Raw genomic sequence first — 22,853 nt, 5'->3', positions numbered from 1 at the left:
CACCCTGAGTAAGGAGCTAGTTTGCTGATACGCGTCGGGCTAAACTAAAATACATTACACTGTTCACAGTATTATTAGAGTTATTTCTCTTTTGTTTTCACGTCACTTTATTAAAAGCTATCAAAGCAGTTGTTGTTGTGGTCTTCACTCCTGAGACTGGTTTGATACAGCTCTCCATGCTACTCTATCGTGTGCATGCTTCTACACCTCCCAGTACCTACTGCAACCTACATCCTTCTGTATCTGTTTAGTGTATTCATCTCTTGGTCTCCCTCTACGATTTTTACCCTCTACGCTGCCCTCCCAAGCTAAATTGGTGATCCCTTGATGCCTCAGAACATGTCCTACCAACCGATCCCTTCTTCTAGTCAAGTTGTGCCACAAACTTCTCTTCTCCCCAATCCTATTCAATACCTCCTCATTAGTTATATGATCTACCCATCTAATCTTCAGCATTCTTCCGTTGCAGCACATTTCGAAAGCTTCTATTCCCTTCTTGTCTAAACTATTTATCGTCCACATTTCACTTCCATACATGGCTACACTCCACTCAAATACTTTCAGAAACGACTTCCTGACACTTAAATCTATACTCGATGTTAACAAATTTCTCTTCTCCATAAACGCTTTCCTTGCCATTGCCAGTCTACATTTTATATCCTCTCTACTTCGACCATCATCAGTTATTTTACTCCACAAATAGCAAAACTCCTTTACTACTTTAAGTGTCTCATTTCCTAATCTAATTCCCTCAACATCACCCGACTTAATTCGACTACATTCCATTATCCTCGTTTTGCTTATGTTGATGTTCATCTTATATCCTCCTTTGAAGACACTGTCCATTCCATTCAACTGCTCTTCCAAGTCCTTTGCTGTCTCTGACAGAATTACAATGTCATCGGCGAACCTCAAAGTTTTTATTTCTTCTCCATGGATTTTAATACCTACTCCGAATTTTTCTTTTATTTCCTTTACTGCTTGCTCAATATACAGATTGAATAACATCGGAGAGAGGCTACAACCCTGTCTCACTCCCTTCCCAACCGCTGCTTCCCTTTCATGCCCCTCGACTCTTATAACTGCCATCTGCTTTCTGTACAAATTGTAAATAGCCTTTCGCTCCCTGTATTTTACCCCTGCCACCTTCAGAATTTGAAAGAGAGTATTCCAGTCAACATTGTCAAAAGCTTTCTCTAAGTCTACAAATGCTAGAAATGTAGGTTTGCCTTTCCTTAATCTTTCTTCTAAGATAAGTCGTAAGGTCAGTATTGCCTCACGTGTTCCAATATTTCTACAAAAACCAAATCAGATATAATAAATTAAAAATTTTATTTAATTACATTACAAGCGATGGAGATTAAATACGAAAGCGACAGAAAGCTACGAATACAAAAACGGACCAAAATTTTAGTCCCGAGGAGACAATGTTCTGAACGTGGCTTGTGAGCACAAAGGCACAACCGTACAATGGGGAGGACTGGGAGTACAGCGTCTGGCGCTTATCTCGGCCACGAGGATCCGCCAAGTTCGGCAGCTGACGAAGCGCAGGCAGTCTACGTAGAAACGCCAGGACACAGGCGGCTCGCCCTCGGCAGTCGCTCCCACTGTGCTAGCAGCGAGGTGGCCATGCGTTGATGAGGCACTGGACTCCTTGGTCGGGAACCCATCCAGATTTAGGTCTTCCGGAGTTTTCATGTATCGCTTAAGGCAAATACTGTAGGGAATTGTGCTGTTTTCTAGACTGTAGAACGCTGCAACCTATCATAGGGACATTTAACTATGTCTCTGAGTGGAAGACAAGATGCGACACCCATTTTGACTTAATTTGGAGTGTGACTCAAGTGAACAGTTGCCCTTCGACTTTCTAGTTGTGTTTTTAATAAATTCTAATGAATTTAAACGCGAGGTAAGTCGTTAATTCTTAATTGTACGTCCTTAAATGGCATGTAATCTTTAAGTGCATGCCATTCGCTTTACGTTGTTATACTCCATAGAAGTTGTTCTAATGTAAGATGTTATCTGCAAAAGATTATGCTTGTTAACGTAGTGGGTGAATATGTATTGGAGGGAAGAAATGAAAAAGGAAGCCACCTGGTAGAATTTAGCACAGAGCGTAACTTAATCATAGGTAACACTTGGTTCTAATTATAAAAGAAGGTTGTATGCGTGGAAGAACACTGGGGATACTAGGTTTCAGATGGATTATATAATGATAAGACAGAGATTTAGGAACCAGGTTTTAAATTGTAAGACGTTTCCAGGGTCAGATGTGGATTCTGACCACAATCTGTTGGTTATGAACTGTAGATTAAAACTGAAGAAACTGCAAAAAGGTGGGAATTTAAGCAGATGGGATCTAGATAAACTGCCTCAACCAGAGGTTGTAGAGTGTTTCAGGGAGAGCATAAGGGAACAATTGACAAGAATGGGGAAAGAAATACAGAAGAAGAATGGGTAGCTTTGAGGGATGAAGTAGTGAAGGCAGCAGAGGATCAAGTAGGTAAAAAGACGAGGGCTAGTAGAAATCCTTGGCTGACAGAAGAAATATTGAATTTAATTGATGAAAGAAGAAAATATAAAAATGCAGTAAATGAAGCAGGCAAAACAGAATATAGACTTCTCAAAAATGAGAGTGACAGGAAGTGCAAAACGGCTAAGCAGGGATGTCAAGAGGACAAATGTAAGGATGTAGAGGCTTATCTCACTAGGGGTAAGATAGATACTGCCTACAGGAAAATTAAAGAGACCTTTGGAGAAAAGAGAACCACTTGCATGAATATCAAGAGCTTTGATGGAAACCCGGTTCGAAGCAAAGAAGGGAAAGCAGAAAGGTGGAAGGAGTGTATAAAGGGTCTATATAAGGGTGATGTACTTGAGGACAATATTATGGAAATGGAAGAGGATGAAGAGGATGTAGATGAAGATGAAATGGGAGATATGATACTGCGTGAAGAGTTTGACAGAGCACTGAAAGACCTGAGTCGAAACAAGGCCCCGTGAGTACACAACATTCCATTAGAACTACTGACGGCCTTGGGAGAGCCAGTCATGACAAAACACTACCATCTGGTGAGCAAGGTGTATGACACGGGCGAAGTACCCTCTGACTTCACGAAGAATATAATAATTCCAATCACAAAGAAAGCAGGAGTTGAAAGATGTGAAAATTACCGAACTATCAGTTTAATAAGTCACAGCTGCAAAATACTAACTCGAATTCTTTACAGGCGAATGGAAAAAATGGTAGAAGCCGACCTCGGGGAACATCAGCTTGGATTTCGTAGAAATATTGGAACACGTGAGGCAATACTGACCCTACGACTTGACTTAGAAGAAGGGTTAAGGAAAGGCAAACCTACGTTTCTAGCATTTGTAGACTTAGAGAAAGCTTTTGACAATGTTGACTGGAATACTCTCTTTCAAATTCGGAAGGTGGCAGGGGTAAAATACAGGGAGCGAAAGGCTATTTTCAATTTGTACAGCAACCAGACGGCAGTTATAAGAGTCGAGGGGCACGAAAGGGAAGCATTGGTTGGGAAGGGAGTGAGACAGGGTTGTAACCTCTCCCCAATGTTATTCTATCAGTATACTGAGCAAGCAGTAAAAGAAAGAAAAGAAAAGTTCGGAGTAGGTATTAAATTCCATGGAGAAGAAATAAAAACTTTGAGGTTCGCCAATGACATTGTAATTCTGTCAGAGACAGCAAAGGACTTGGAAGAGCAGTTGAACGGAGTGGACAGTGTCTTGAAAGGAGGGTATAAGATGAACATCAACAAAAGCAAAACAAGGATAATAGAATGTAGTGGAATTAAGTCGGGTGATGCTGAGGGAATTAGATTAGGAAATGAGACGCTTAAAGTAGTAAAGGGGTTTTGCTATTTGGGGAGCAAAATAACTGATGATGGTCGAAGTAGACGGGCAATGGCAAGGAAAGAGTTTCTGAAGAAGATAAATTTTTTTAACATCGTGTATAGATTTAAATGTGAGGAATTCGTTTCTGAAAGAATTTGTATGGAGTGTGGCCATGTATGGAAGTGAAACATGGACGATAAATAGTTTGGAGAAGAGGAGAAATGTGCTGTAACACCTGACATAAGATGTCAGGTGTTGCAACAGAAGAATGCTGAAGATTAGATGGGTAGATCACATAACTAATGAGGAGGGCTCAAATGGCTCTGAGCACTATGGGACTCAACTGCTGAAGTCATTAGTCCCCTAGAACTTAGAACTACTTAAACCTAACTAACCTAAGGACATCACAAACATCCATGCCCGAGGCAGGATTCGAACCTGCGACCGTAGCGGTCTTGCGGTTCCAGGCTGCAGCGCCTTTAACCGCACGGCCACTTCGGCCGGCTAATGAGGAGGTATTGAATAGAATTGGGGAGGAGTTTGTGGCACAACTTGACTAGAAGAAGGGATCGGTTGGTAGGACATGTTCTGAGGCGTCAAGGAATCACCAATTTAGTATTGGAGGGCAGCGTGGAGGGTAAAAATCGTAGAAGGAGACCAAGAGAGGAATACACTAAGCAGATTCAGAAGTATGTAGGTTGCAGTAGGTACTGGGAGATGAAGAAGCTTGCACAGGATAGAGTAGCATGGAGAGCTGCATCAAACTAGTCTCAGGACTGAAGACCACAACAACAACAACAACAACAACAACAGAAATTGTTATCCGCAAGTAGGCTCTTGTGGGTAGAACTGGACGGGGCAGAATGGGATTGTCCCGTTCTGCTCCTCCATTTGTTGATGCAAGTGGATTTTAATCTGTTTCTGTTCCCTTGCTTTTTCAGATGATGTGAATTAAAATTATAAAGACTGATAGACAGCACCTGGATATTAAATCAATGAATGTGGTAGTTCCAGTTCTCTTATCTCCTGATGTGGGATTTTTAAAAGCATCTAAGGAGTCAAAATATACCCAAATCAACGTTGGAAAGATACGTTCGCAAAGCCAAAAATAATTCCAACTACAAAGTCGTGAAATCGGAGCGGAAATTCAAAACTGTGCTTACAGCAGAACAAAAAGACCTAGTGGTAGCCTGCTTGCTGTCAAAGGAGGTCAGTATTTTTAGTCCAACAACGGAACACCTCATTGTCAGGTCATTAGCCTATCAGCTAGCAGAAAGAGATGGCTTACCGCACAGATTTGACAAGGAAACCTGTCTACCTGGACAGGACTGAGTTATACACTTTACTGCTACGCATATCCATGTTGCCTATTCGCTCACCAAAATATCCATTCGGAGCACGAGTGATAGGATTCAATGAAGTAACAAGCAGTAACTTGGAATTAGGTACTAAAAATAATTGTACATTTTCCATATGACATGGAAATATTCACGTATTGATGAATGCCATTATTAAAGTTTCCATATTCCTTAGTCTAAATTGTTCATCAAACAACTTCAGGTCCAACAACGGGAGGGTCTGACATGTCGGTCACCGATTTGGATCCAGTTTTGCACGGGCGATCTATATTGAAAATACTGATACACGTGTTTCGGCTGTTTGCTAGACATTCCCTAGTTTTTGAAAAAAAATGAGATCAAATTTAATGAAGGAAAGTCGTATTTTGAATGCTGTACAACGAAATATCGTCTAAAAACAAACATTTTTTTTTATCAGTAGAATACGGGGTTCGAAGTTAATAATGTTCGAGTTATTAATGTTTTTGCGTTTTAATGGCGTACCTAGCGTAGGTGTCTTTCTGCGTGTCTAGCTGCGCGAGGTCGGCGGTCGAGGCATCGGGCTATCAAACTACTGGTCCGTGTTCAATTCTTGCCAGTGGCTTTCTTTCATCTCACTTTTTTCTTCGGTGTAATTGATAATATTCTGATGTACTTTTCCTTGCATTTTTCAAGATAAAAGATCACGAAGTATGATTAAAATCAAATAAATACAATCTATTGGAATTATTTTCATCGTCATACGTGTACAAAAATAGCACTTTGTATATTATTGCACAATCCTGACTGATGGCCTGTTAGTAAGCGTTCTCGCAATCAGCGGGGTCAAACGTATCGTAGAAACGGGCAAGACAAGTATTTTTTTGCGCCATGCAAAAAACACGAAAGAAAGCTCGCCACATTGACGTGTTTTCCGGTACATTGTTTGTGGAAAACATATCCGATTCACGTTGCTAAAAACAGAGCTACCAAATATAAATTTAGCTGCTATCAAGTGTATAAGAACATATATTGCAAGATAGACGAGGACAATTGGTTATCGAGCAATGCATGATTTTGCCGGTCGTTGTGGCCGAGCGGTTCTAGGCGCTTCAGTCTGGAACCGCGCGACTGCTACGGTCGCAGGTTCGATTCCTGCTTCGGGCATGGATGTGTGTGATGTCCTTAGGTTAGTTAGGTTTAAGTTGTTCTAAGTTCTAGGGGACTGATGACCTCAGATGTTAAGCCCCACAGTGCTCAGAGCCATTTGAATCAATGCATGATTTTTGATAGCATCCCTCTTATCTTTTAATTCTCTGTCCTGCTGTGATGTATGATTTGAAGTCGTAAGATGAAATTCTTTACCTGTCGGAAAAAGGAACCGTCAGAAGGTTGACAAAGGCATATTTCGGTGGTATTACTTTCACGGTGCAGGTCGGCTGAGCGTCGTCATGTACGAAAGACGTATCCAGCGGGTCGTGTATCACGATGAAAATAGCGGCCAATACATTATGTATACTAATTTGATCATTAATCACACACCCTGACCTTTTAATTTGAAAAAGTCTTAGAAACGTATTCCCATTATAAAAATATTATCAGATACATCGATAAAAATACCAAATGAAAAAAGCCAAGACCAAGAATCGAACACGGGCCAGCAGTTTGCTAGTATAACGCCTCGACCGCTTGGCCACCGAACCGAGTCGTCTAGATGCGTAGAATGACAGGTAACCCAGCTGCAATATAAAAACACAAAAATTTTAATAATCCTAAAATTATTAACTTTGGACTCCATATTATGTTAATGGAATGTGTTTAGATGATTTTCTATGTACAGCATGGAAAATACGATTTTCCGTCATCATCTTTGACCTATTTTTTTTTTCAAAAACGGTGTAGTGGCTTCCACAAAGTCGAAAGATATCTATTTTCAGTATACAACTTCTTTGAAAAATGTGATCAAAATCGGCCACACACGTCAGATTATCCCCTTGTTAGTTCTGCGGTTGTATCCATAAGAATTTCATTGTTTATGCAATAATTTTATAAAGAAAGCCTTATCCCTTTCCAGCCCATGGATTGGGGCACAACGGGAAAAATGGAATCATTTCCTTAAAAATGTAAAAAATGCACACAAGTTCTACTGATTTCCAAGTGAAGTACCTAAGGTTATGCTACAAGGTGATTTCTTATACCTTGAAGAAGTGTTTTCTTGTGCTCCTTTATTTTATTGTCTCATTGAAAACGATACAGCTGACTCTTACCTCCCTCCAACCCCCCCGCTCCCCGCCCCCCAACCAACCCCACCCCTACTTTAAACTGTTGGGACTTCAACGCCATAAACTACGATCTTCCAACGATCTTGGACCAAAATGTAAACGCGATCGTCCTTTTGCGAGCGTCTCCACGGTTCGGAAAAATATGCCCGATGTTGTGCCAATCGCTCACGATTTACGGAACGTAAGTGCGTGTAAGAACCAACTGGTGCCCTTTGTGATGGATTGAACTGTCTGTAACCGCGACTCTCATATGTCATGAGCGATTATTGATAGTAATATCCTGTTTCCTTGTATGCACTTCATTAAATTTTTGATTCAGGTGCTTTGACACACCTCTTATTTTGTTCAATTTGTCTATACCGGAAACCAGATCATTATTTGCAAACTGCAATCATTTAATTTGCAGATATCTTTTTAGCGGCATTGTTTCTCTAAATATGGGCGTTTCCGTAACAGATCTCTCGGACCACTTCAGTTGAATTCTTGATTTCTTTATCTGCGCCATTATTATGGAAAATGCAAAATATCTTAACTTCATTACAATCGACAGGAAACCAACTGAAGCTGATCGTATTCTATTTGGATTGGTTCGTATTTGTTCTGCTTGGCGCTTACTCTCTGCTACAATACTCTCCCAGAACACATTATCAGATGTTATATGAAACATATGTTGTCCTCTATTATTTACTCCTACATGACGTAGAGCTAACTCTTATGTCAGGTGTTACTGTACAGTTGCATATATTTCAACTACACTCCTGGAAATGGAAAAAAGAACACATTGACACCGGTGTGTCAGACCCACCATACTTGCTCCGGACACTGCGAGAGGGCTGTACAAGCAATGATCACACGCACGGCACAGCGGACACACCAGGAACCGCGGTGTTGGCCGTCGAATGGCGCTAGCTGCGCAGCATTTGTGCACCGCCGCCGTCAGTGTCAGCCAGTTTGCCGTGGCATATGGAGCCCCATCGCAGTCTTTAACACTGGTAGCATGCCGCGACAGCGTGGACGTGAACCGTATGTGCAGTTGACGGACTTTGAGCGAGGGCGTATAGTGGACATGCGGGAGGCCGGGTGGACGTACCGCCGAATTGCTCAACACGTGGGGCGTGAGGTCTCCACAGTACATCGATGTTGTCGCCAGTGGTCGGCGGAAGGTGCACGTGCCCGTCGACCTGGGACCGGACCGCAGCGACGCACGGATGCACGCCAAGACCGTAGGATCCTACGCAGTGCCGTAGGGGACCGCACCGCCACTTCCCAGCAAATTAGGGACACTGTTGCTCCTGGGGTATCGGCGAGGACCATTCGCAACCGTCTCCATGAAGCTGGGCTACGGTCCCGCACACCGTTAGGCCGTCTTCCGCTCACGCCCCAACATCGTGCAGCCCGCCTCTAGTGGTGTCGCGACAGGCGTGAATGGAGGGACGAATGGAGACGTGTCGTCTTCAGCGATGAGAGTCGCTTCTGCCTTGGTGCCAATGATGGTCGTATGCGTGTTTGGCGCCGTGCAGGTGAGCGCCACAATCAGGACTGCATACGACCGAGGCACACAGGGCCAACACCCGGCATCATGGTGTGGGGAGCGATCTCCTACACTGGCCGTACACCACTGGTGATCGTCGAGGGGACACTGAATAGTGCACGGTACATCCAAACCGTCATCGAACCCATCGTTCTACCATTCGTAGACCGGCAAGGGAACTTGCTGTTCCAACAGGACAATGCACGTCCGCATGTATCCCGTGCCACCCAACGTGCTCTAGAAGGTGTAAGTCAACTACCCTGGCCAGCAAGATCTCCGGATCTGTCCCCCATTGAGCATGTTTGGGACTGGATGAAGCGTCGTCTCACGCGGTCTGCACGTCCAGCACGAACGCTGGTCCAACTGAGGCGCCAGGTGGAAATGGCATGGCAAGCCGTTCCACAGGACTACATCCAGCATCTCTACGATCGTCTCCATGGGAGAATAGCAGCCTGCATTGCTGCGAAAGGTGGATATACACTGTACTAGTCCCGACATTGTGCATGCTCTGTTGCCTGTGTGTATGTGCCTGTGGTTCTGTCAGTGTGATCATGTGATGTATCTGACCTCAGGAATGTGTCAATAAAGTTTCCCCTTCCTGGGACAATGAATTCACGGTGTTCTTATTTCAATTTCCAGGAGTGGATTTCGTATTTATTTCCAAATCAAAGGCTCTGGTGGCTTATTTTCGTCAGCGGTATCACCATCAATAACTAATCTCCTGAATTTTTGTCATGCAGAACGTATGACGTCACTACTGTCTGTCGGTGGCATAAGTATCAACACATGACGCTCACTGTTATCACAAGATCTAGGTTTTGAAAACATTTTGTGGGGATACGTGCCTAATATTTAAGAACTTGTATTTCGACGTGCGAACGTGATCACGAATATCATGTAACCCCTTCAAAGCAGCGGAAACATCCACAGAACGGGATTCTGAAATCGGTGACTCGTTATGTAGCAGACAGGCCGACACAGCACTTGCTACAGCCACAGGCGGCCGGTGCGTCTAGCTAGAGAGAAGACCGCGCCGGCCATAGCGGTGACGTCACCGCGGCCTCCGAACAGATGACTAGATTGCACAGCTATATTTCTCTGGTACAGTGTTCGTTGCTGACATGTGCAATAAGCACGAATCTGGTTTCGAGAGATGTCCGTACCGAATACTGACATGAATCAGAGACTGATTCTTTTTATTCATTTTATTGATGTTGAGAACTGCTGCATTTTCAGCAGCTTCAACCTGTTGAAAAGGTCTGAGGTTGACATTGCAGGCGTGGTAATTATAACAAACAGTACAATCAATAACGAATAAGATGCCCTTTAGAAAAGATAACTACATGAACATTGCTTAAGTTACATAGCGTCTTTGGCAACTGTAATTAAAACGTTATTAAGACCAGATCCGTTTCCCTTTATTCTAAAGCATCTTCGATGGTCACAGTAAGAGTGTGATATTTTCTCTGTATATAGAACACAAACATAAAACAGAAAAGTTTATGAATACAACGTACGGAAAAAATAAAAGTTGATAAAATTAGATACCTTGGGGAGTGGATCGAAGCCAATGGACTGGATAACACAACAAAGAAAGAAAGAATAAAAAAGTTAGAATTTGCATATAAATTAACACAAAACTACTACAGTAAGAAATTAATATCCATACAAGCGAAGACTAGACATAATTAAGTTATTAGGACACAAGCAACATACGAATCAGAGTGCCTAACATTGAATAAGAAAGGGGAATTAAGAGAACTGGAAAAAAGAGAAAAATAGTAAGAACTATTCTAGGTCCTGAGAAAAACAATGAAAATGGGTGAATTAAAACGAGAAATGAAGATTTATACAAAAATAGAGAAAACATCACAGAGATAGTGAGGAAGAGACGGCTAAAATTTTATGGACATTTAGAAAGAATGGGAGAAACACAGAAAATTTTTAGTTACTAAGCTGAAAAAACTGTAGGGTGGAGAGAGGCAGTAAAGAAAGATGCCAACTAAATAGATGTTACAGAAGAAATAATACGTGACAGGAATCACTTCAGGCTACTGATAGAAAATGCAAACTATGAAGAAGATGAGCCAAAACATCGACCCAAGAGTGTGGACAGATGAGCAGAGACGAGCAGTTGGAGAGAAAATGAAGTACTGGGAAGAAAGGAAGAAAAAGAAACACCAGAAGTCTTAAGTTGTATGCGGTGCATAGGTAGCCAAATTCAAAAATAAAAAAAATAATTTGAAACCATATTGTTACAGTGACCATTGAAGATGCCTTAGAATAAAGCGAAAAGCGTCTGGTCTTAATAAGACCTATTACAGTTGCAAAAGACGGTATGTAACTTATACATGTTTTATATCTGCGACTGTGGAAAAAAAGAGACCAAAAAAGAAAAAAAAAAAGACAACATGAATGTCATTACATTAAAGGCAGTGCACAGTTAACGACGACCAAGACTTACGGAAAATGTCCACATTATTAACATGCCACATGCAGTTCCAGAGGAACATTGTATCGTAATTCAGAATAACATAGGCACTGCAGTATCACATTTATCTGCCGACACCGGGTGAGCGACTTTTCAAGTGAAATGTCTTCCCTGTACAGGAAGGCACATATCGGGCATGCGAGAACAGGTTGTAGACACATGGCTGACGACATGTGGAAGTTTTATCTGGTCGTGCTCGGATAGCCTAGTAGTATGGCGACTGCTCGCGATAAGCGGGAAATCCAGGTTCGAGTACCGGTCGGGCACACATTTTCACTGTTATTGCATTATACAGCTGATGGTACAGTCCATACTCGCAACTGCGAATACATTTAATCTATTTCGTAACGGCTGTAGTCGTCGCAGTGCCTGTCCTGTCCAAAGCAACATTGCGTGGTAATTCGGAACACGGGACTGAGATGAACGACACACTAGATACTCGTGATCATAAGCCACCACTGACGAGTGAGGTTAGTGAAGCTACTGCTGATGTGTACAAGCATCTGACTGAAGACAGTTTGACGGACAGATGGCTTGGAGTCCCTACACAGAACAACAATGGGGTACTGAATTCATTAATTCGGACTTTGCTCCAATACACATGGTTTCGATTCTAAGGGTCATCCAAATTGCTAACGATCGTCATTTTTAACGACGGTTATGAGGGTGTCCTGCATAGCATCAAAGTCATGGGCACCACGGCGTGCTCATTCGCCACGAAGAGAGACGAGAAACGCCTCAAGCGTTTGGACCGGAGCTCGTTCCGGAACAGCACAGAGGATAGAATTGTCCCTAAAGGGACTCGCGCTTTAGAAAATGATATCTCCGAAGAAGAAGAAGAAGAAGAAGAAGAAGAAGAAGGTTTACTGTACGGTCCAGGAATTCAAAAATTTTTAAGTTATACACGCAAAAATCTAACTCGAAACGTTAATTAAGTATTTCTCTATACAATTTTTTTTACTAGTTTATATGATTAAAAAAGTACGCGCTAAAATAGGATGGAGTTTTGAGTTTAATAAAATAGACTCTTGTAGTTTTGGCGTGAACGTCAAAAACAATATATATGAAACCCAGAACACTGGTGTAATATTCTACAATATTAATTATTTGTTACACAAACCGGTTTACGGCTGTTAGACCATCATCAGTTACAAAGTTAAGTACATGGTGCAGTGAAATTTTGTTGGAGCAAGGATTTTAAACTACTGCATGTACAGAGTATCTCCATTCCCAGAGATGAAAATGTTAATGTTAGAATAGGAATAAAACAAGCGAGACTATTTCAGTGGATAACACTGTTGGACACTCTTTGCCTAACGGAAAAGACAGCGCTCCAGCTTTGGAAAAACAGTGGAACATATAAAATTACTTTTAACTGTGGCAAATTCTGTATAGATCAGTCTGGCAGGGCAATAATACCCGCTTGAAGGAACACCACAGAAATTGGAAACTTAGAAAGAGAGACTCTACTTTTGCAGACCACTTGCTTAAAGCGTGCTTTAGTTACAAGGTGAAACATGAAGTATTACATCACATAAACAAAAGATGGAAGAGAACTATCTGGCAATTGTAGAAATCAAGGACATGTCAATCAAACCAAGTCTAGTACTGAATGACCAGACACAGTTCCCTTACCGCTTCTAATGGCAAATACTACTCATAGTACCACACCATGATGTAAATTACCCCTCTTATTCACATGCTCCATTTGTATTGTTTCATTAACTAAAATTTCTCTTGTTGTATTAAAAAATTTTACTTCGTTTAATCACAGCTGCATCACTCACCTGCTTAATATCACTACTATATCCCATCTGTCTGCAATTTATTTTGTTCTGCCACATCTTTGAAATATGTGACCAAAGCTTATTATTTAATTACGTTTTTGTTTTTACAACTGTTGTCATTTGTCTACACCTCATTAGTTAATGTATCACATTTTATCTTCGTTAAATAATCTTACTTCGCATTTACACCGAAATAACCTCGTTTGTTTTATTCCTATTCTAACATTTACATTTTGATCTCTGGAAATGGAGATACTCTGCATAGTTATTAGTTTAAAATCTTTGATCCAACAAAAATTCACTGCACCACGTACTTATCTCTGTACTTGATGTCATCTTAACTGCCGAAAACCGGTTCGTGTAACGAATAATAAATATTGTGGAGTATTACACCGTGTTGTGTGCGTTTCATTCATAATGTACAAAATATTCTACAAAAAACCGTCGGAACAGTCAATCAATGCAATAAAAATACATTTTTCATAATATTTTTTATTTATTTACATTAAAGCTCTCAAAAAAAAAAAAAAGGTCAATTTTCAGTACCTACGTTTTCAAATGGCCCCATTTTGAAATGCACACTTCAGGAAATTTGATCTTCGAGATTCACGCAAAAAATAATTTAATTCAGATAATGTACCTATGTGTAATTGTGATTGGAGACCTAAACATCAATTGCGCGAACCGTTTAGTTGCGCTATCTGCACAGAGGTATTTTGGCCGCCACTTTCTGCAGCATAGGCACATCAATTTATAGGTGAAAATTATTTAGTGTTAGTATTTTGTGATATGTACCTTTGCTCGTCAATGAAGATGTGTATGAGAAAATAATTTTTTGCAGAAAAAAAAGTTGTACGTGAGCATAAAACCAGGCTTATTGCGTCAGCTGAGCTGGGGCCTCCGCAGGTAGGGAACCCAGTAGGATTCAAGGGGTAGGCTATTTTGAAATGTAACTGAAATATCGCAATTTTGGATGGTTCTGTCTGTAGCATACGTAAAATCAAAGTCAGACGAACAGTCTCTTATGCCGTTATAGCGTTGCGGTGATTGTGATTCTGCATCTATACTCCACAAGCAACCGGTACTTCTGATATCAGTGTCTGATCCCCATTTTCTTGTTCCATTCGCGAATGGCGCGCGCGGAAAGAATGATTGTCCGTAAACCTCTGTATTTGTTCTAATTTCTCGCATTTCCTCGTTGTGATCTTTTCACGAAGGACACAATATGTAATACATCTCGGACCGGAATGTTCTCCGGAATTTTAGTAGCGTATCTCTCAGTATGCACGACGCCTCTCTCGTAGCGTCTGCCAGCGGAGTTTGCTGCTCATCTCCGTAACGCTCTCACGCCGACTAAACGATCCCGTGATGAAGCTTGCCACTTCTACGTTGGATCTTGTACATCTCTTCTATTAATCCAACCTGGTAAGTGGGCCAGACTGGTGAGCAGCATTCAAGAATCGAACAAGTGCATTTTGTGACTTACTGAACTGCTATCAGCACAGAACGTGACGCAAAATAAAAGTGTTAGACATTCCACACTGTACTAGGCTATATAAGCTTATCAACCGAAGTTATTCATGCATTTCATTTGAGAAAAATAACAGGTACGAAGTGGCAACGTCAGCAGAGCACGTCGTTAAGATGCGTGCAGTACACAATAATACAGGCTGTTCTACTGCAGGTACCGAAGTGATACTGCGACCCTGGCAGAAAGCGCCACTCCTCCCACACAGGGAAAGCATATCTACAAATTTCTCTACAAATAATTAAGAAATTTTGTAATTTGTAAGGTAGAGTGATTAAAATGAAGTGTTATTGAAAAATATTACTTATATGAGATAGATTAATGAAAATTATTGTGCACAACAAATTAGATGTATCATTGTATTAAATTACAGTTGTATAAACTTTCTAAAAAGAATTCAAATTAAAGCAAAATCTATGTCTTACATTTACGGCAGCTACTTTGTTTTCGTACGATGTATAGGGGGGTGATCAACAAGTTTCCGTTTGAGGGCATAGCGTGACTCCGATGCAGGTCTATAAGCTACGACATGTAAGCAAGGGAATTTGTGGCTTTCGGATCTTTCCGTCATGCGTGCAGTAAGTAGGGAAATGTAGACTTTGGCGACGCTATTACCCAGTGCGTTCAAACAGGACCAACGTGCTGTTATTGTTTTCTTGGCTGCCAAAGGACAGACACCCGTATACATTCATCAGAGAGTGAAGAATGTTTGTTTAGTAGTAGTAGTGGTAGTAGTAGTAGTAGTAGTAGTAGTAGTAGTACTTGCTATGGTCTTCAGTCCAGAAACTTGTCTGATGCAGGTCTTCATTCCAGAAACTTGTCTGATGCAGGTCTCCATGCTACCCTATCCTGTGCAAGCTTCTTCATCTCCCAGTAACTACTGCAACCTACATCCTTCTGAATCTGCTTAGTGTATTCATCCCTTGGTCTCTCTCTACAGTGGATCAGTGTGTAAGTCAAAAATCAACATTGTGAAATGGTGCGACAAGTTCCGTGCACCGAGCGAGGTGGCGCAGTGGTTAGCACACTGGACTCGCATTCGGGAGGACGACAGTTCAATCCCGTCTCCAGCCATCCTGATTTAGTTTTTCCGTGATTTCCCTAAATCGTTTCAGGCAAATGCCGGGATGGTTCCTTTGAAAGGGCACGGCCGATTTCCTTCCCCATCCTTCCCTAACCCGAGCTTACGCTCCGTCTCTAAAAAGCCTCGTTGTCGACGGGAAATTTAAAAAAACCAAGTTCCGTGCTCCTTCACAATAATGCACGTCACCATATCGGAAATGTCCTAACGCAGAAGTTACGCCAACTCAAAAGTGGGAGAACTCTAGCACCTGGCCTAGTCATCTCTCCCCACGCGACTATCACGCCTTCTGCTCCTTAGAAAAGACCTTCGAGGAACCGACGATTCCTGTCGGACGGGGAGGGGGAGCAGGCAGTTACGGACTTATTTGGCTGGCTCTGAGCACTATGGGACTTAACATCTGTGGTCATCAGTCCCCTAGAACTTAGAACTACTTAAACCTAACTAACCTAAGGACATCACACACATCCATGCCCGAGGCAGGATTCGAACCTGCGACCGTAGCAGTCGCGCGGCTCCGGACTGAGCGCCTAGAACCGCGAGACCACCGCGGCCGGCACGGACTTATTTACGCAGCGCGACACAGTATTTTACCAAACGGGTATCTTCAACAACACGTTTTGCTTGCTGCTCATAAATTATTAATTTGCATAAATAATTGTAAAGTGCTGTGAACACATCCTTTTCCAAAAATTATGTTTTTATTATAATTTTCCTTACCATTTCCCAGCTTTGAGCGTAGCAGACTCGTTGAATATGTCACCGAAGTCAACTTTAGTAGCTGTGCTGTGTTGTCTACACGATGGCTGAATTTGACAGCCTGCTTCAGATATACGCGAACCGAAGTAGTTTTGTATCACCTTTAATTTGCTGCAACAGTGTCGATAATATGCTGGTCACTCAAGTAGTAAAGTATCCTTTACGAGAGATTGACCCGGGTGGGACGACAGCAGTGCTTTTCGACCGTTACCGACCACGCTCAGCGCGTGCACCTGTGTGGTTGGCACATATTCCATTCCGGATGGCAACAATCAGGGACTATTACCTCCACCGAAGTTATGCATTCTCAGTAGCTACCGATAAGGCACGCACGTCTAAGAGCCTTTACCAGGCACTTCGCGGCCGTCCCACACCCCACAAACTGGACAGAAGGCCGTCAGTCATCTGGCGCAGAGTCTGGGCCAACATCAACCGTGCGGCTCTTCCCACGGAAGTTTCAGCGCTGTGGTACCGCGTGGTCAACAATCTAATACAGGGGCGGGCAAACGTTGCACACGGCTCACGAGCACACAGCGCTGCACGTGTGCTGCTCGCGTGCAATCGTCGAATGGGACTGTGGTGACAGCTGGCAGGGTGCGGCAGTGTAGTACCAGGCTAAGCTGTGGACATTGAAGCGAAGCGACCACTACGTAGTGAACGTTGTATTTCAAGAACCGGAAAATGCAGAGTGAATCAAGGAAACGAAGAAGTGGAGATTTGCTATCTTTTAAAAAGGAATGGAAGAATCATTTTTTCTTTGTGCAAAAACGTGAAAATTCGAAATGACAGTATTCCCGCTGGTCAGCGGAAGTTTAATATTGAACGCCATTATAATAAATTTCAATATGTTCCCGTACTTAGTGCAATAAAAGAGGAAATTCTCAAGCGATTTGGGGATATATCATACTTATCCCAAGGTTTTGAATAGTTCTCGAGACAATTTGCTGTTTCTGTAGATGATATTCATCCCAGTTTGCAAATGGAATTAACAGATCTACAATGTAGATTCTACAGCGTAATTCTCGTATGAGAGACAAGTTCCTTTTGGCAAGACGTGTAATAGATTTTTATCACAACTTTCCACAGCAAGAGTTTCCTCGTCTCCATCGTGAAGCCGCGAAGATAATATGTTTGGCTCGACATACGTTTGCGAGAGATTTTTTTCTGTTCTGAAAATTAATAAGTCTCGGTTAAGAGTAAACATCAGTAATGAAAATTTACGTAAGTGTTTGCGTTTGTCTGTACGTAGAAATTTTGTTCCAGACATTAAACGTATTGTAAACTCCACCTGTGATAATTAAATACAACGTATCGTAGGTAATAGGTACTCTTTCAAACCATGATTTCTTTCACGCACTCGTACTAACCTTATTCCTTCATTCAATAAAGCAGGCCAGGAAACAAAACGCATTATGGAGGAAGAAGCGGAGAGACGGTATGGTGGGGAGGGGAGAGAAGCGGGTGGCCAGCCTGCCGCTGTGTGCACGCAGAACACCTGTTTACTGCACACGTGCAAGTGCACCGCACACGTGCAGGATTCCTGCCCGCCCCTGATCTAATACCTACAAACCACCGCCTGGCAGCCATCCGCCCCGCGCCCCTCGGCTGCTTTCGGCCGATGTGGCGACGTGGACACCAGAGAGCATCGTCTCTTATGCCCTCACGTCACGGAAGTGTGGGACCTTGCGCGCGTGCTGTTGGCGCTGATCGGTGGGACAACGCCGGACAACGTGTCAATCGACTGGTTTCTCACCCCCTGACATTCAGACCAACCCCCGAGCACGACGTAGCGCAATGGTGTGGCTCTTGGGCACACCGTTTTCACGATTTATGACCTTCGCCAAACTGATGCTGTCTCCTTCGTGGACTACCTTTGGAGGCAGCATCGCCTGGCGGAAACCAACTGCCAATACACCACTACCTTTGCAGGGTTTCTAAAAGTGGCAATGATTCATGGCTATCAAAAGGTTTTCCGGGTTAGCTGAGGCGACTCGTACAGAGATCGCCTGAGAGTGGCCCGAGATCTCTGTACCTCGGATTTTGATTTGACTTTGCCCTTCTGGGCGTTACTGGAGACTATTCTTTTCTGATGATGGTAATATGAAAATGGTAATATGAAAATTCTCTGAAACTTCTCAGAAAATTGGAAAACCCGTAATTTATCTTAGAGGCTTACAATTAGTTTATTCTTATAGGCGATGGGATTATCTCGTCAGTTTAGTTCCATTTGAATGAGGCGCCCTCCTGTGTTTTACTTCGTTTTCATTTCTGTCTTTATTTATTCTTTTCCTCTTAGTTTCTAAATTCATCTCTTTCTTCACACGTGTAGAGGGAGGTGTGTTTTCCGAATAGTATGTAGTCGGCCCCATGAGGCATAGCAGAGTATGCCTACCCTTTTTTTTCGTATATGACAATAAGTCTAGCTACTGAAAGCACCAAGCTTCGCGTGTTGCGTCGACACTAGTGGATGGCGGCATTTTTGGAGAGGAAAAGGTAGGGCTGTAGGGGAAGTAGGAGGCCCACTTAAAAAAAAAAAAAAAAAAAAAAAGAAAAGAAAAGAAAAGACGCTGTGACAACGGCGTGCAGACCGAGGAAAGGCTCCTTCCTGTAGGCGGAAGATACAAACAAGTGGCGCAGCAGGACTCGGCCACATATCGCTGTCAATTCTTAAACTATCTTTGTTGTCGTTCTTTTTGGTAAGCTTTCGGCTCCATCTGCGCCTGCGTCCTTCGGTGGGTGCCTATCGAGTTACTGGCCTTCCTACCGCCCCACTCCACTGTTCCACCAGTAGACTGTTGGAGATCAAGTAGATTAGTGTGTGGCTTAAGGTGACCGTCCTCTTTGAAAGTTTCAAAAAATTAATTGTTTGGTTAAAATGTTCTGAGACGTACACTTTATTGCAGTGTTCGTCCCAAGTTCGCCAGAAACACCGTTATCGACTTAAAAGCCGATTTGTGAATAAGTGTGTTCGGAAGCATTCACAGCGGGGAAGAAATAGTCGACATGTAATTTCAACGGAGGCATTAGGCAAATCATGAGATCGATCAAACCTCTTACAATTTCTAAAACGGACAAAAAAAACATATCGAGCGAGCAGAGCAGAGGGTGACAGGATCTGCCGAAGAGACCGGTCGGTCCACCACGGCCACGAAGATGATGGAGGAGGGCCTCGTTTTGGATCTAGAAGGCTTGCTCTACCGTCCAGGGATCGCTGATGAGAGGTGTGTTTTAACTTAACTTCCAAAAATGAAAACCAAAACTTTAAACGCGTTCTTCTCAAAACCGTGTTTTTCAAATTGGCGGGAAGCATAACTTGAAAGCCATAAATATGATTTTGATCGGAATTCGAGTATGGTACTGTAAATGGATTTCTCTATCCGCCTAGCTAGCTGTTTCGAGTTATCTCCAAAAGTCGATTTTCGGTGTACGTTTTTGTCTCGATTTTGTGGTTGAAGAAAATGACATTTATCTCAGCACTTCACCTTTTTTTTAGACATTATTTTTCAATTTTTCTAGACGACAGAAAATATACTGACAGTGACATGTACAGCGTCAGTAGAAGGTAGGTGGGAATTCGCATCGATGACCGATGTTGTGGCAGCAACGGCATCTTCCACCTGCTGCAGCGGCTACAGGGAGAGTCTTGTCTGGGCACAGAAATGATCTGTTAAAGACAAAAGTGTAAGGAATAAAACTATCATCGGATTTAGCATTACTTTTTATTGTACTCGAAAAAACTACGAAAATCACCTATTTCTCATGCGTTCAGAGAGAACTACTCCATTAAGAAGATAACAGGATACCAGAAAGTTTAGAAATGGCATCTATTGTGAGGAATAACAGTGCACTGCCAACATACTATCTACTCTTCCTTCCCTCCTTTCTTCGATGCTTTGGCACCGCACCCTGAAGTATCCTGAGCTGAGGTGATCTTTGTCGCGAACGCACGGGGGAGGGAGAAGAGAAGGAGACCGTAGGCAGCAGTGGCTACAATTTGCGACGCGAGAAAGGTTATCGCGGGCCATTAGTTTCCGCCGGCGCCATATACCCTGACAGCTGACGCCGACCAGTGGATCGCGTTCCGCCATTATGAGCCCCACAGCTCTGCGTGTGGTCTTCCCAGCGAACCCGCCTGTTCATGTGACGTGAGTTCTCTCTTCAGTTCGGTAAATGTCCGAATCTCCTGCTCATATTCGCGATGTCGTGGTCTTCACTTTGAAGAGTTGCTTGATGCTGGTCTCCACGCTAATCTATCCTATTCAAGCCTCTACATCACTTAGCCTTACATTACTCGACAAATTTCGGTAACCAACAGTCATTTGAATCTGCTTACTGGATTCTATCTTGCGCTCCCCCCACAATTTTCACCCTGAACTTTCCTTTCTATTACCAAATTAACTATTCCTTTATATATGTTGATGTCTCCTGTCAATCTGTATCTTATGTGTTATGTCACTTACTCGATCACCTATCGATTCCTTACTCTTTTGCAGCACCACACATCGAGAGCTTATGTTGTCTGCGTTGTTTATGCCCCACATTTAACTTCCGTATAGGGGCTAAACTCCAGCCAGATCATTTCGGAAAATTACGTGTTAATTTATTTCACTTTTTCCAGAAACGCATTGGTTGCTACTGACAATCTCCGTTTATATCCTCTTTACTTCTACCGTTAGGTACTGATAGCTGATAATGACAGAGGGTGGTGTAAACCTGCACAAAGAGGTACTTAGGTGCCACTTCGCATCACCACCCATCTCGGAAGCGAGCAGTGGTGAGCACTCTGTTTTCTCGAGTGCAACATATCGCTGACAGTAAGAGCTTGGAATCGGAGCAGGGCTTCAAGAGAAACACTTGAAGGCCACCGGCCATCATGGCGTTTCCACAGTCGTGAATTTTAGGCGAAGCTGTATTAAAAATAAGAATGTTGTAAACCAACTCCTCACTCTGTAAAGCTACCGTTAGTTTTTACGATATCCACAAGCGTAACTAAAATCCTACGGAAGACCTTATGTGATAATCCAGATTCATATAACCACATATAAAATTGTTTGACTCAAGTATTTGTTTCAGATGACTGGTACTTATATTGACTCGCTGTCTATGTAGTCACAGGATACTGTTTTAGCGTTACGCCAACCGTTCAGTTTTAAGTTTTTTAACATTTAAAGCAAGGTTCCAATCTTTTTGTATCACTTTATGATTTTTCAAAGATGCGAGCAACATTTCCAGACAGACATCATAGATAACTGCATCATCTAAAAAACGTGAGTTTATTATTGTCACTCAGTTTATTAGTACACAAGAGGGGCAGCAAAACAATGTACTGCGTCGTCTCTACCAGGAAATCCTCAGTCTAGCTGCAAATTTCTGTTCATACCCCATATGGTCATAGTTTCTGTAATACACATCGGTGCGATGTTGAGTCAATTTTCGGAAACCGAGAAATACTACAACCACCTGACTGCTTTGGTCCATGTCACGTGAGAGCAGCGCAAGGTCGGTTTCGCATGACAGATGTTTTCGGAATCCATGCTGGCTGGCATGGAGAAGGCCATACCGTTCGAGAAACAACATAGTGTTTGAGCTCAATGTAGCCTACGCTCGAAGATACTACGACAGATGTATGTCAAATATATTCGACAAATGATTTGTGGATAACCTCTGCTACGCTTCTTGTAGTCGGGTGTGACCTGTGCTTCTCTCCAGCTACTGGGCACTAGCTTTTAGGGTTCTGTACTTCACTCGGTAGAGACGGAACCCTTACAGCATCATTTTGTTTAGAGTCCGTCTGTTCAAAACCCTTTTTCTCAGGAACGGGTAGACGCAGCAAGCTGAAATTTACGTCACACACAAAAATCCGACTAGTCAAAGATAAAATTCCGTGTACTTGTGGCAAGGTCTATATTGGTACTACGAAAAGAAGTGTGAATACGAGGGTAAAGGAGCATAAAAGTCTTTGCCGACTGGGTAAAATAGATAAATCGGCCGTTGCGGAACACGCACTTCAGTCTGGTGACCATATAGTTAAGTTTTCTGAAACTACAGTTTTAAGTGCTACCACGAACTACTATCCACGACTGTATAGGGAGGCTATTGAAATTTATAAACATGAAGATAATTTTAATAGAAAAGAAGAGGCCTTGAAATTAAGCGAGATATGGATAGTGGCGTTACAGATTCGATAAGTGATTTTTATCTATGACGGACTATTATCGATAGT

General features: G+C 42.5%; 1 protein-coding gene across 3 annotated transcripts in view; it reads right to left on the bottom strand.

The window, feature by feature from the left end:
* The window catches only part of LOC126094533 (zinc transporter 1), a 679,313-nt gene that overhangs the window by 229,743 nt on the left and 426,717 nt on the right, over positions 1-22,853 (bottom strand). The window lies entirely within an intron of this gene.

The sequence above is a fragment of the Schistocerca cancellata genome, chromosome 8, assembly GCF_023864275.1.
Source record: "Schistocerca cancellata isolate TAMUIC-IGC-003103 chromosome 8, iqSchCanc2.1, whole genome shotgun sequence".
Lineage (NCBI taxonomy): Eukaryota > Metazoa > Arthropoda > Insecta > Orthoptera > Acrididae > Schistocerca > Schistocerca cancellata.
This window is presented reverse-complemented; position numbering and strand designations above follow the sequence as displayed.